Raw genomic sequence first — 6068 nt, forward strand, 5'->3', positions numbered from 1 at the left:
TTTACTTTTAGTAAAACATGAACTACACATTAACATATCAAGTGTCATTATTTAGTTAAGTACTTAAAACCCATCAAAAATCTCTAGATCTCAAAAAAGAAAATGTCTAGATCTCTCCCTCAAAGAGGAGATGATGAATAGAGGAGATGATGAATATTTAAAGATTATTTTCCTTACAATGGCAAAAGGAGTTTTATCACCATAACACCAAAAACTTAGGTGAGACAAAATTACCAAAACTGGAACAGGAAGAAATAGAAAACCTGAACAGGCCAATAACCAGGGAGGAAATTGAAGCAGTCATCAAAAACCTCCCGAGACACAAAAGTCCAGAGCCAGATGGCTTCGCAGGAGAATTCTATCAAACATTTCAAGAAAAAACAATACCTATTCTACTAAAGCTGTTCCAAAGGATAGAAAGGGATGGAATACTTCCAACTCATTTTATGAGACCAGCATCACCTTAATTCCAAAACCAGACAAAGACCCCATCAAAAAGAAGAATTATAGACCAATATCCCTGATGAACACAGATGCAAAAATTCTCAACAAGTTACTAGCCATTAGGATCCAACAATACATTAAGAAGATTATTCACCATGACCAAGTGGGATTTATTCCTGGGATGCAAGGTTGGTTCAACACTCATAAAACAATCAACATGATAGATCATATCAACAAGAGAAAAAACAAGAGCCATATGATCCTCTCAATAGATGCAGAGAAAACATTTGACAAAATACAGCATCCATTCCTGATCAAAACTCTTCAGAGTGTGGTTAGTGATAGAGGGAACATTCCTCAGCATCTTAAAAGCCATCTATGAAAAGCCCACAGCAAATATCATTCTCAGTGAGGAGAAACTGAGAGCCTTTCCCCTAAGATCAGGAACACGACAGGGATGTCCACTCTCACCACTGCTGTTCAACATAGTACCAGAAGTCCTAGTCTCAGCAATCAGGCAACAAAAAGAAATAAAAGGCATTCAAGTTGGCAAAGAAGACATCAAACTCTCCCTCTTCGCAGATGACATGATACTGTACATAGAAAACCCAAAAGACTCCACCCCAAGATTGCTAGAATTCATACAGCAATTCAGCAGTGTGGCAGGATAAAAAATCAATGCCCAGAAATCAGTGGCATTTCTATACACTAACAATGAGACTGAAGAAAGAGAAATCAAGGAGTCAATCCCATTTACAATTGTACCCAAAAGCATAAGATACCTAGGAATAAACCTAACCAAAGAGATAAAGGATCTATACCCTAAAAACCACAGAACACTTCTGAAAGAAATTGAGGAAGACACAAAGAGATGGAAAAATATTCCATGCTCATGGTTTGGAAGAATTAATATTGTGAAAATGTCTATGCTACTCAGAGCAATTTACACATTTAATGCAATTCCTATCAAAACACCATGGACTTTCTTCAGAGAGTTGGAACAAATCATCTTAAGATTTGTGTGGAATCAGAAAAGACCCTGAATAGCCAGTGGAATATTGAAAAAGAAAACCAGAGCCGGGAGCATCACAATGCCGGATTTCAAGTTGTACTACAAAGCAGTGGTCATCAAGACAGTGTGGTACTGGCACAAAAACAGACACATAGATCAATGGAACAGAATAGAGAACCCAGAAATGAGCCCTCAACTCTATGGTCAACTAATATTCAACAAGCAGGAAAGACTATCCACTGGAAAAAGGACAGTCTTTTCAATAAATGGTGCTGGGAAAATTGGACAGCCACGTGCAGAAGAATGAAACTAGACCATTCTCTTACACCATACACAAAGATAAACCCAAAATGGATGAAAGATCTAAATGTGAGAGAAGAATCCATCAAAATCCTAGAGGAGAACACAGGCAACACCCTTTTTGAACTTGACCACAGCAACTTCTTGTGAGATATATCTGTGAAGGCAAGGGAAATGAAAGCAAAAGTGACCTATTGGGACTTCATCAGGATAAAAAGCTTCTGCACAGCAAAAGAAACAGTCAACAAAACTAAAGACAACCTACAGAATGGAAGAAGATATTTGCAAATGACGTATCAGATAAAGGGCTAGTATCCAAGATCTATAAAGAACTTACTAAACTCAACAGCAAACAAACAATCCAATCATGAAATAGGAAAAAGACATGAACAGAAATTTCACCAAAGAGGACATAGACATGGCCAATAAACACATGAGAAAATGCTCCGTACCACTTGCCATCAGGGAAATGCCAGTCAAAACCACAATGAGATCCCACCTCACACCAGTGAGAATGGTGAAAATTAACAAGACAGGAAACAACAAATGTTGGAGAGGATGTGGAGAAAGGGGAACCCTCTTGCACTGTTGGTGGGAATGTGAACTGGTGCAGCCACTCTGGAATTCCTCAAAGAGTTAAAAATAGAGCTACCCTACAACCCAGCAATTGCACTGCTGGGGATTTACCTCAAAGATACAGATGCAGTGAAACACCGAGACTCCTGCACCCCAATGTTTATAGCAGCAATGTTCACAGTAGCCAAACTGTGGAAGGAACCTCGGTGTCCATCGAAAGATGAATGGATAAAGGAGATGTGGTCTATGTATACAATGGAATATTACTCAGCCATTAGAAATGATGAATATCCACCATTTGCTTCAACGTGGATAGAACTGGAGGGTATTATGCTGAGTGAAGTAAGTTAATAGGAGAAGGATAAATATTATAAGGTTTCACTCATACGGGGAATATAAAAAATAGTGAAAGGGAATTAAGGGGAAAGGAGAGAAAATGAGTGGGAAATATCAGAGAGGGAGACAGAACGTGAGAGACTCCTAACTCTGGGAAATGAACAAGGGGTGGTGGAAAGGGAGGTGAGCAGGGGGTTGGGTGACTGGGTGATGGGCACTGAGGGGGGCACTTGATGGGATGAGCACTGGGTGTTATGCTATATGTTGGCAAATCGAACTCCAATAAAAAATATACAAAAAATAAAGAAATAAAAATTCTATCTTAAGAAAATAACAAAACTTAGGTGAGACAAATACAAATCATAACTGATTTTTTACTTGTCCAGCATCTCTTTCTCCTTATTCTTCAACCATGTCCATTTTTTCTTGAAGGATCATATCTCTCTGTGACAGCTGCTGTACCCTGGCAAGCTGGACTGGTCATGTGCTCCACCCCCTCTTGGCCCAGCAGTTAGCTCAAAGCAGTGAGCTCATGACCCAAAAGAGGACACTTTGATTCATTGCTCTGGTATTTATAATTGAAACTTAGAGTTCTGTTTACCTTCAGATTGGCTCCACTAAGGAGATACCTGTGGGAGCTTGATGCTGCCCACAGATATGGTTCCAGAGTCAGAGAGAAATGCAGTCTGAGACAGGTGGCAACCAGAGATCCAGGACTACCTGCAGCCTCCTCAGCTGCACATCTTCAGATGCTGCATTATATTTGGTGAGAACATTTCAAGAGTTGTATTAGGGAAGGAGGCAGTATGGGAGAAGGGGTAACCAAGGAGTGGATGGTAGCACAATGTCTTCTTCCTAATAAACTCTTCTTTCTAAAATAGTCTGGAAGGGGACGCCTGGGTGGCTCAGTGGTTGGGCATCTGCTTTCCAGCTCAGGGCATGGTCCTGGAGTCCCGGGATGGGGTCCCACGTTGGGCTCCCTGCATGGAGCCTGCTTCTGCCTCTCTCCCTCTCTCTCTTTTTCTCTGTGCCTCTCATGAATAAATAAATAGAATATTTTTAAAAAATAATTAAAATAGTCTGGAAGAATATGATCCACAAGAGCAAAGAGTATTGAGTGAAGGTGGTTGACACTTGGTTCACAAAAGCTACATGTATATATTTATTGTATATTTATATATTGTGTATACACACACAGAGACACACAGAACATATGCTTGCTACTCTGTGTTCTAAAATGTATGTGACCAACATTCCTGGTATCAGCATCCTCTGAACCTACTGCCACCTACCTACCTTGGACAGTTCAATGTTCTTCCAAATGTGACAATCATGAATTTTTTCAGTAATGAACCTTATTCATTGGCTCCTTGAAATATGTGTAGCCTGAATGTAACCCAGCTGAGGTTGTGGATGTGGCTTACTTGTCTTTGTGTCTCAAGCAAATGTTGATGAATATGAAATACTATCGGAGAAGACACTTGATTGAGTGGACACCAGAAGGATCAACACTGGGAAGATATACAGGGGGAAAGACTGCAAAAAAAACTGATTAAAAGGAGCACCAAAAATGACACTCTACAGGATCATTTCCAGTCCCACTATATTGTTGTCATGGCCATGGAAGCTTGCTGGCCTTCATGTTTCAGGTCCTATCCCAGATTATTCTCAAGCTGACTGTCCTTTTCTTAAACAGGACATGGGCTTCTTAGTTCAGTGAACCAAAGAGAAATTTTCAAAGTTCTTCCTTATTTGAAACTCAAAGTATCTTCCAAGTGGCTGTGGTGGAAGGATGGAGGTAGAAAAGGCAGAAATGTGTCACCCATCTTGGGGAGGACTTGAGGTCATATTATTGCTGTAATTATGTTTAGAAGGTTGTTCTAGAATCAGAACTGCCTTTTCTTCAGAATGGGGCAACTAAGTAATGGACTTCATTTGTCCAAGAAATACATTCAATGATGCAATGGGGTCTTGAATTGTTTCTTAAAGACCATTTTTTCCCTTACCTGGATTAAGACCTCATTAGCATAAGAACCTGGTGTTCTGGTCTAGCTTTTCTGTAGACTCAGAACACATTCCTTAATATCACTGCAGAATTATTACAAGGTCTTATGCTCTTTGACTTCTCCATAACTAGATTATCCTTCTTTTTCTCGAAATTGTACATTTTTTCCAAAGTCAAGCTCAATTGTGTAATGACCTAGAAAAAGCGTTGTCAGTTCTGTGTAGTGTACGATGTCTTTTTTCTTTCTTAAATTCTCATAGATGGCATACTTGTTGGTACTAGGCAGTGAAACATCTGATGCTATGTTGTTCTGCTCCCTTCCTTGGTTTGCATTAAGTGTCTGTAATTTTTCTTCTTTATAAAATTGTGAAGAAATCGAAGAGAAGGACCCTCAGTTTGTGTTTGGTGAGTGCATAGGCAACTCAGGATAGTGGGGAGACCACCAGCTTAATGATAGGCCAATCTGGGTTTTAATCCTGGTGGGCTCATTAGAAGTTGTATGGTCTTGGTCACTGTATTAGCCTTCTCTGAACATTGATTTACTATCCTAGAAAAATCATTAAATCAATCCATTAATCAGTGTCTGAAATCTCTGCATCAGTGGGGATAGAACAGATACTCAGTGAACTTTGACCTGTTTGACAGTTTGAGGTTTAGATTCTATTAGACAGGGCCTTTTGTTTGGTTTATTTCAAACATTGCACACAGTTGCATATGGCTTTCTGCTTCTATAGACTTTGGGTATAAAGAATGTTGGGACTCAGGACAGTGCCTACTACAGCTCTTTGAGTTCCACAGCAACCCACAGGTGGGTAGGATGGAAGACAAATCCAAGGTTTGGTAAGTTTGGGGGGGTCACAAAGCTAGAAAGAAGTCACTCTTGGATTGCCTGGCATCTAAATCCCCTTGGCTTCAAGATGGCAGAGGAGGAATAAGGAGGTAAGTGTTTAATGGGTACAGAGTTTCACTATTGTCAGATGAAAAGTTAGTTGTGGGGATGGAAGGTGGTGACGGTTGCACAATATCATGAATCTTGCTGAGCTGTATACATAAAAATGTATAAGATGGAAATTTTTATGTTACATGTATTTTGCCACAATTGAAACAGTTAAGTGTGCATATAGAATGTCTGGAACAGGGATCCCTGGGTGGCTCAGCGGTTTAGCACCTACCTTTGGCCCAGGGCGTGATCCTGGAGTCCCGGGATGGAGTCCCACATCGGGCTCCCGGCATGGAGCCTGCCTCTCCCTCCTCCTGTGTCTCTGCCTCTCTCTCTCTCTATGTCTATCATAAATAAATAAATCTTTAAAAAAAAAAAAAGAATGTCTGGAACACTCATAGCCTGTGCTCTATCTATGCTAGCTATTTGCTACCTCTCTTTCCTCATTGGGATAC

Source organism: Canis lupus, chromosome 9 (genome assembly GCF_003254725.2).
Source record: "Canis lupus dingo isolate Sandy chromosome 9, ASM325472v2, whole genome shotgun sequence".
NCBI classification, from domain to species: Eukaryota; Metazoa; Chordata; class Mammalia; order Carnivora; family Canidae; genus Canis; species Canis lupus.